Source organism: Chinchilla lanigera, unplaced genomic scaffold, assembly GCF_000276665.1.
Source record: "Chinchilla lanigera isolate Chin_1 unplaced genomic scaffold, ChiLan1.0 scaffold00049, whole genome shotgun sequence".
Lineage (NCBI taxonomy): Eukaryota > Metazoa > Chordata > Mammalia > Rodentia > Chinchillidae > Chinchilla > Chinchilla lanigera.
In genome coordinates this window covers 1,857,978-1,867,742 of record NW_004955450.1, presented here as the reverse complement: position 1 = coordinate 1,867,742, position 9,765 = coordinate 1,857,978, and the positions used below count along the sequence as shown (strand labels likewise).

Genomic DNA, 9,765 nt, shown 5'->3' with positions numbered 1-9,765 from the left:
ATGACTTCTGCACATGGTAAACCAGTGCCCAGCAAGGGTGAGTTCTGTCCAGAATCACACAGTGAGCTGGTACAGAACCAGGTACCTGGCAGAGTCCCAGTGCCTGCTCCTGCCCTCTGTCAGCCTCGAGCCGCTCGTCACTCATCACTTGCAGAATCTGTTACTGCTTTGAGTTAATAATAGCAACACGGGACTCCTTGGCACCTATGTGTTAGCTTTAAAATACTTTGTTTATTTTTAAGATACTAGGGAACACCCCCCCAACCCCACCCTGTCCCCATACTGAGGATTGAATCCAGGGCTCATTCGTGCTAGGGAAGTGCTCTACCATGGACCTACATTCCCACCCCATTTTAAATTTAATTTTGAGACAATGTCTTGCTATGTTGCCCGAGCTGGCCTTGACTTTGTGATCCTCCTGCCTGAACAGCTAAGATTACAGGTTTGTGGCACCAGCCCTGATTCCCAGGGGAACATGTTTTTATCTAAAATCAGGACACCAGCATCATAATCCAACAGGATTGTACAACACCTCACCTATAATAAGTACTTCTCCATGTGCAACTTTTTCAGGAGTATTTCCAACAATTCAGGGCTTTGAAATGTACTTGAAAACTCTAGAAATTGATTAAATAATGGTAAACCTCAGTGGGAATAGAATGTACCATTCGTAATACGTTTTATCCCTCAAATTATTTTTCATCTTCACATTGCCTTGGCCCTAGGTTGAGATAATATGTGCATTCTAAGGAGGGAAGAGGCTGGCGAAGGAGGATGATTTTGAAGAAATTTCTGAGAATAGCTGATGCTTCTTCTCCTCTCCAAACTCCTGCAAAAAAAAAAAAAAAAATCACACCTGAAAACAATTAAACTTTAACATCATTAAAGCCCAGCCATGTTCAAATTTCCAGCTGTCTTTCAAATGTCACAAAATTTTATTTACATTTTAAAATTGTTATAATCTGAACAAGCCCCACACATTGTGATGGGTGATATTTCTCTTAATGTTTTAACTATCAGTTCCCTTTACATCTCTTTTTTTCCCCTCAGATCCCTTTTCACCCCTTCCCTTTACCACATCTCTTTTTTAAAAATTGCAATTTATTTATTTATTTTTGTGGTATTAGGGATGGAACCCAGGGCCTTCATACTGAGCTACATCCCCAGTTCTTATTTTTTAAATTTTTTAAAATTTTGAGACAGGGTCTCACCACATCAGAAATCCTAGCATCGGAATTTCACATTGACTTTATCCCACAATGTAAACAGACAGTATTACAGCACCAATACCAATCCTCCAGCCAGCCAATTGCCTGTTGGAAGCGGTTCAGGATGTTTTGTTTGTGTATCTGCAGCTCTTTTTGTCTGTGGTTATTTCCCCCCTCAGGGCTAAGCAGACCAATTACTGTATTTGGAACAGTTCCTCTGCGTGTTCCCGCCACCAACAGATGCACATCCATGTTCATTTGTTTCTTTTTAGGGATTCCTTTTTGATTTAATTTTGTTTTTTACTTACATGAAATATTTCTGTGGCTCCAAAGTCAAATAAACAAAGAAGATATACTCAGAAAAGTCCAGCTTCTGCTTCTCTCTTCCACTTTAGTCCTTCCCCTCTCCCACCATAGCCCATTCTCCCTGGTTTCTTTCCATTACTTGTCTGTTTCCAATATTAACACAGCCTCTGTACCGTTATGTACCAGCAGCCTTGCCTTCCTTAGGTAAATCTTGTATACGTGTTCCTTTTTATAACCTAATTTTCATGGTTTAGATCTAAATGTCCCCCAAGAGCCTGCTGTACTCAGGGTAGGGCTTTGGGGAGGTGATTGGCTCATGGGACTGATAGCTGACCCACTGTCAGGAGGTGGAGCCTGGTCAGAAGTCAGTCATTGGAGGTGTGGCCTGGAGGGGGTGTGGCCTAGTTCATCTCCCTCCGTGGTTCCTCCCTTCTCACTCTACTTCCTGTACACCATGCTGTAAGCAGCTTTCTTCCACCATACCCTCTGCCATGCCACCTGCCTTGGAGCCAGCCAACCACAACCTAAAACATGAGCCAAAAGAAACATCTCCTCCTTTTAATTGTCCCAGCAATGAGAAAAGTGAGGCACTAATAGTACATCATATATGGAGATAAGTCCTCATTCTTTTTTAGTGCTATTTCGTACTTTTCTGCATGGACAGGTCATAGTTTATCTGACAAGTCCATTGATACAGAGTTGGACTCTTTCCCATTTATAAATCATCCCAGAATTATTGCCTTTTGGGTTTTGGTCTGAGTTGTTGCATACAAATCCTAGATATTGTGTCATTTCAGAGGAGTCTTTCTAAGTGCAACGTGGTCACCACTCTCCCCTGCTTAAAACCCACCAGTGACCCTGTTCCTGGTGGGTGACACCCAAATCCTTAGCTCTGAGGCCCCCAAGGGCCTGTCCAGCCCAGCCATCACCCCAGCTCTGCACCACTGTCCCCAGCACTTCCCACATCCTCTCCTCCCAGGAGGCCAGCACCACCTTCCCTGACTCTGTGGCCCTCACAGGCTCTGATCTTGTAGATGTCATACTTTCTTCCTCTCCAGGAAAACTAGGCAGCAGCCTGGGTAAACCAGTCACTGATGCAGGGACAGCCTGGACTGTGACCCTCCTGTGCCCATCGCCCCATCTATTGATGGTGCCTCAGGCTGGGGCCAACTGAATACCTTCCCTGGTGTGTGTGCTCAGTAGATTTTGTTGAATGAGTGAATAGTTTTCTTTCCTTTTCAGTAAATAAAAACAGCTCCAGGTCAGCTGTGCCTCTTGCCAAAGAGGAACTGGCTGCACTGTAATGAAATCTCCTTAGTGTTTTTCTTTTTGTTTCCCTTCTGAAGGGAAAGCATTTTCTGCCTGTTAGATGTTTAGAGCTATCATCACTATGGAAAAAAAAAAGACTTTATAATCCAGAAGCTAAAGTAGTCCAAGAATTTTATGACAAAAACTGGTTCTGTTGGGGAAAAAAAAAAACAACTGTCAGAGCCAGCAAGTGTTGGGCAGAGAAGAGAGGGTTCTGGCTGGATGCTTCCATGGCAGGGCCATGACCCTCTCATACTTAGCCCCTTCGGCACTGGGACAGTCCCTGTGTTCACTTCTGAGACCTCACCTGGGCTGCCTTCAGGGTGGAACATGCCTGTGATCCCAGCACTTAGGAGGCTGAGGCAGGGCTGGGGATATAGCTCAGCAGCACAAGCACCTGCCTGGCAAGTGCAAGGTCCCGAGTTCAATTCCCCGTACCAAAAAAAAAAAAAAAAAAAAAAGGAGGCTGAGGCAGAGGGATCACTGCAAGTCTAAGGCCAGCCTGAAGTACATATCTAGACTAACACAAACAGACAAGATGAGTGTTGCATGGCATGACCACACCAGCTCTACCCAGGCCCTGCCTATTGGCACTGGCCTCTGCCTGCCTTTCTGTCCTGTCTGCACCGATACTGGCTAGTGCCTGGCACATCCTGCTTGTCAACCTGGATCTCAGTCTCTGTCCTCTGCTGCCTAGTTACGCTTGCCCTCAGCATGAAAAACCTTCCCTGCACCATCCCAGGGAGGTTCCCCACTCCCCTTCCTGGGGAGGCCACATTGAGGAAGAGCTGGGGAGCATAAGAGCAGAGGCTGGCAGAGTCATCAAGAAGAAGCAGGAAACAACAGGAGAAGCTTGCGTTGGGAATGAGCATGCATTCCTCGGAGACCCTGAGGGGAGACTGAGGAATAGGGCGAGGCCAGGGGTGGCTCCGGGACCCTAACCCAGCGATCACCTGAAAGGCTCCTCCTCCATCAGGTTTGCGAATCGAGCCAACATAGTGTATTATCTGCGTTAAAAGTTTTAAGATGTGCAAAATATTGACCCTAGTGTAGTTTCATGGCTCATATGAGAATCACCTTCACGATGGCCGCTGCTGCATGGCCACCCAGACTCACAGACCCTCAGCGCCAGGGGGATCTTCCTGCCTTTCCCATGTCCCCATCACCAGGCAGGGCTGGGGATCAAGATGCCTCCTCCTGGTCCTCTCCTCTGCCCACACCCTCTCCTCTCCCCATTCCTCTTGGCTCCATGTTGAATGTCCAAGGGCCGCTGTCTCCCCTTTGATATTTAACACACCATTACCTGCCCTAAGCAATTCTTGGTCAGAAGTGAAAATGTTTTATGGCCATCACCTCAATTTGCTGTGCTGCTCCTTCAAATGGCACTTGTTTTTTCTCTTTAAACGGTGTTGGGTTGGTTGTTTGCTTTTTTGCAGGTGTGAGTTCTCACCCTTTGTAAAGGTGTGAAGATTCAAGCAGGCCCCAGCAGGTTTCCGATTTCCTCCCCAGGCTCCAAAAGCTCTCCTCTGTCCTTCCTGCCTGTCACAGAACTGTCGCGGATCTCGGCAGCCTTACACGGTGAGGCGACTTCACAGGTGCAGAACTGGAGAGCAGAGAGACAGACTGAACTCCAGGGGAAGCAGTTTGAGGCACACACCGATCAAAGGGATACTGGAACCCATGGTTCTGACTGTGCTTGGAAATCACCTGGGTGCTAGCTGGAGCGGGGCTCCCCCTAGAGTTCTGATTCAGAATGTCTAGGGTGGAACCAAACTGCCAGTGACTCCCCATTTCAGGACTACTCTTTGAGAACCACTGGATGAAGGGACCACGGGGACACCCAAGAAAGTGAGGTGTGGAAGAACACAGGTGTTTGCAAGGGCCCAGCAAGATGCAACCCAATCCTAACCCCAGCTGGGCCACCTGCACTTCCAGGCACTTTCTCCCCTGTGCCAGTCTCTCCCCCATGGAGTCCCTGGATGGAGGTGGAGTGGAACACCTCTAGCCCAGCTCTGCTGAGCATTTCATTTTGGGGAGGGGAAAGGAAACCTCTTCTCTGGGCCTGATTTTGACCTCTAAGAAAGAATTGATAGGAAGACAGCCATTTCCTCCCAGAGGTGGCAAAGGTCAGAGAACAGAGCACCTTGGTGCAGTTGGAACACCTGGATGTGCTCCAGGGTCCTGAAGATCTGGCCTAGGGACCCTAAAAAGGGACACTGTAGAGTGTGTGTGTGTGTGTGGGTGGGTGGCTGGGTGCGCGCGCGCACTCTACTACTGAGCTACATCCCAACCTGGGAATTGTAAGAACTGCCAGTCCCAGAGATAGCGCTCCTAAGGGAAGAGAGGTCCTCTCATATAACAACCTCCAGACACCCGATCTACAGCCCTGGAGCAGTCAGTGGGAAGCAGGGAGGGAGCTGGATGTCATCAGGACAAGAGGTGTTAGGGTTTGGGGGGTTTTGTTGCTTTTAAAATGTTTGGCACCACCTGAGCATCAAAGACTGACAGCCAACTGTGAAATTTCTTGGACCAAGAGAGAAGGCAATTTAGTTTTGGGGTGGGAGCTGTCAATTGGTGGCCAATAGCTGTAGGAAAGGAGCCTTCATCTCTGGCTTTTTAGCTCCCGCTGTGGAATTCATCTCACCTGCAGCGTGCTCAAAGGCTTGCCCTTTTGTTGCTTAGAAAGTTGCTTTATTGCCACCTGGAAATGCCAAAGTTTTCAAGCCATCATCAGCTCCTATCAGAACCTGGATGGGCTTTAATGAGAATGTGTGGAGTTCCTGTTGTAACCTTTAAGAGAAGCTGCCATAATGCCCACCGAGGTTTGACGGGGACCTTGGGTGACAGCGGTGACAGCGAGTTCCAGGGCTCTACATAGGCCCTGCTTGCTTTGTCTCTCTTTATTACCCAGCAAGGAAAGAATTTCCTTTTAGTGTTTTTCTAGTCTAAACGCTCTCCCAGGAGAAAAAAGTCTGCTTCTTTATTGAATTATAAGCCCCCAAATCCTGTTAATAAAAATTAAAGTCCATTTAGAAATTAATGGTAAGAATCAATATAATTCATATGCATCATATTTTTGCTACCTGATAGGGCATAAAAGGTAGATTACCTTCCTGAGCTTGATGCAGGGCTTGCTTTTTACTGCTGTGTCAGATCGGTCCTGTTGATTCTGCCACCAAAATGTCCCCGCCATCTGTCCCTGCTGCTGCTGACCTACCCAGGGCTCCTTACTCTTCCCAGATGAATCCACATCCTAGCTGATAGCCTGACTCCTCTTTCTCTTCTGATTCTGCTAATGATCCATTCTCCACACACTTCCCAGGGCCACAGGATCAACTCCACACTCCTCCTGGGATGTCTCGGACACCCCATCCCGCCTGGCCCCCTGTCTAATTTCAGTGGGCCCAGTCTGACATTCAGTGTCTGACGTGCTGTTCCTCTATGTTCCCGCTGCCCTCTGAGAAGCTGAGCCGCTGCCCAGAATTATGGGAGACACGAAGATGAAGGGAGGATGTGCTTTGGTAGAGGTGCCCCGCAGGAGGCTTCAGCCACCCGTTCGTTCATTCCCTCATTCAACAAGTGCTATGGGGGCACCTGTTATGTTCCAGGCACTGTTCTAGGTGTATGAAAAACATAAAAGAAGAAATCCAAAAGCGTTGGCTTCCTGGGTTCTTTACATTCTAGGAGGGTTAGGGAAGACCCCCACCTTGTAAAGGGCCCATCTCCTCCCAGTCCCAGTCACTCCAGGGCTGGGGACCACGCCTCATACATGGTCGGGGGATGCTTATCCAATCCCACAACACAAGGACTGTGGTGCTTGGGGTTGGAAGAGTAAGGAGGGCTTCACAGCAGGAAGGTTGGGATGCGTTACAGGAGTCCCAGCAGATCAGTTCCTAACTAGCCTGATGGCTATTCCAGGGCCAGACCCATGGCCATTCCCAAATCCCAGGTCTCTGTGTGCACAAAGACGGGTGATGTGACTGCCCAGTCATAATGCTTCACCCAGAAGAGCTCAATAAACAAGGGAAAAAGAAGGAAGGGATGGAGGGACGGGGAGAATATTTTTTGGATGATCACAGATTCATTGGAAGTCGCATTGGAAAACGCAAAGGTTCATTTGAGTTCATTTCAAACTAGCATTGCATTCTGTAAAAATATCCACTTTGTGAAATTCCTACAGACTGTTTTTTTTTTCTTTCAAAGTGAAGTTGTTAAATCCATCATCCCCACTTCTGAGTTGCTCTTGTAAAAAGGCAGAGTTTCTTCCTGTCTGTTTAAATCATAGTCCACACTGAGCTAGTTATGTAACTCAGGAATGAAAACACTATCATGCCTTGCTTTCCATTTGTCCCCAGGGAGGTGGGGTGTGGGGAGCATGCACAGGAGGCTCATTGAAGAGGAGGTACAGAATCAATAAAATCACTACCATAAAGCGATCTAATTAATTTTTTCTTAATTAACTGGGAAATATAAAGTTCTCCTCAATCAGTGCATCAAGTATAAAGCCCACTCCAGTTCTAGCCAGTTGCTAGGGACAGCAGGGAAAGACATCTCAGACCTGGAAAGAAATGTAAAGATCCACTCATCTGATTCCTTCCTTGTCCCTCTTCTGAGGATACAGACCTGAGACACCGAGGAAGGGCATCTGGTACCGGCCTGCACCTTTCCCAGACTGGATTCTGCAGCTGCATATGGGAGCCACATGGAAAGCAGATTCCTGATTTCCAAGACAGGGAGCTTTGAGCCACCTGAAGCATCCCAGAGACACAAGGCCCCTTCTAGCTCAGCGGTGAACACAGGATTAGCATGGGTGAGGGCCTGGGTTCAAACTCCAGTACCAAAAAATAAATAGGCTGTGATTTTGTCCTGCAGGAGACATGTAGGCATGATGACATTACTCTGTCACAAAGGAGAGGAGAGACTGAGGCTAGGCCAGGGACAGGGCTGAGCACCCTGCTGTGCAGACACCCTTCCCTTCTCCCCACAAAGAATCATTCAGACCCAAAGACACCAGGGCCACAGCTGGGAAACCCTGAATCTGACCCAGCTTTTCACACCAGCTACTCACTGGGTTCCCCTGGGCCATCTTAGACTAATGGATCATCCAGGATGTGATCTCAGTGTGGCTCGAGTTTGAGAAATGCTGCTTAAACCCCTATCAACTGGAAATGAAGCAAACAGCCAATCATAGGCAGTCGTGCTATGTGTGTGAGAGAAGCTGACAGGAATGCGAAGTCAGCCCAGGGCCCCAAACCTTGTGATTTCTTGCTGGGAAGTCCAGGAAGAGGCAAAGAGCAAGGGTGTCAGCAGAGAGGGGTGATGGGAAAAGGATGAGAAATGAGGGGACCTCCGAGGACTCTGACCAAGCTGGTCTTGTTGGTAAAGACAACCCGGGTTTATTTTCTACTTTCTTGTTTTTTCAATCTGCTAGAACTGGATTTGCCTCTGAAGACCTGTCATTCTTCCAAACTGTCACTCAGTGTGATTGAGTATTAAAACATAAAGCACACACATCACTGAGTTGAGAGGCACTATTTTACTGTGGTTTTTTTTTAAACATTATACAAGTTTTGGGTAACTGATATATTTAGGAAATAGTTGTCCCCCAACAGCAAATAGGCTAAACCTGCCTTTCCCACTAAGAAATGGGCTTCCTGAGCATATCTTGGTCAGATTCCTTAACCCCATGTTATTTTATGTGCCTATAATGTCCTCACTTTTATTTGGAACTCCAGATGAGTCAGTCTTCTTAATTTTTAAACTAGTGTTTATTTAAACTATTTCCTTTCCTTTCTGGGCAGTGATTTTCAATCATAGACCCCCACTGCTTTCTTTCTAGGACCATCACGTTGGTTTGCTATCATAAAATAAAATTCACAGGTAGTATAACTTATTGCATATGCAGTTTTTAATTAATTAATTGGTTTTTGAGACAGGATCTCATTATGCAGTGCAGGCTGGCCCTGAACTCACTCTGTAGCCCAGACTGGCCTGGAACTCTTGGGGGTCTTCCTGTCTCAGCCTCCCGAGTGCTGGGATCATAGGCGTGCACCATCATACCCGGCTCATATGCAGTTTTTTATCTGACCCCATCCTCCTGAGCTGGGCTTAGAGGCTCACCTCCACCAGTGCCATAACCAGGCTTTCTATGGCCTCTGGCCAGTGCCTGGTAGAAATGTGCAGTAGGAGAGAAAAGTCTCATCTTCATTCCCTGCTCCCTGAGATGCCCACGGCACCAGTACAGCAGCGGTCACAGCTCCCATGTGAGCAGAGGGGGCTGGGCTTCACCTAAACCTACCTGGCTAGACCCCTTCAGGCCAGGGACACAATGCCTCTCTGCTGTTCCTTGCTGCAGGACAAATCACTAGTGCCTGCTGGTCTCTGCACCTATTCCTGCCTCCAAACACAGTGTGTCATTTGGTACCTGGGCACCCTGGCTGACACACAGTGTGACACTGTGACTGTAACAGGATGCAGAAATGAAAGACACATCACTAAAAGGTGTAATTACTTAGGCATGAGGATATCAGAAGACAGACCATCACCTGGGAATAGGCCAGGTGCAAATGCAGAAGGAGGGGATGTCCTTTGGGTCCTGGTTTTCTGCATGGTGACAACTCAGAAAATTTCTGAACAAAACAAAGCATCAGTTCCCTCTGATTTACACGGCAGCTGTATTTCTTGAAATGTAGTGCAGATTAAAATTATGTAAAAAAGATTTCACTTAAAATGGAATTTGATTTTAGGCTCAGATGATTTTATAAGCAGATCTCTCACCCACTGGGGCTTCTAACACCATGGAGGACACAGAACAATCAGTGCTTGTGTGGCCCTGCCCATAGATTACAGCAGACTTGGGACCCCTGACTGCTATTTCAATGCTCCCAAATGTCCTAATGTTGCTCTGAGGAGCACTGCGGGGCACTGACCAACCAGGGAAGCC

General features: G+C 47.4%; 1 long non-coding RNA gene across 1 annotated transcript; it reads right to left on the bottom strand.

Moving 5' to 3' along the window:
* Positions 1-518: 518 nt before the first annotated feature.
* Positions 519-7,646, bottom strand: LOC102019343. Its single transcript, XR_262521.1, has 3 exons — positions 7,446-7,646; positions 4,176-4,425; positions 519-829 (listed from the first exon to the last, which is right to left on the bottom strand). It is a non-coding gene; the product is annotated as an uncharacterized LOC102019343 (long non-coding RNA).
* Between the last annotated feature and the right edge of the window lie 2,119 nt (positions 7,647-9,765).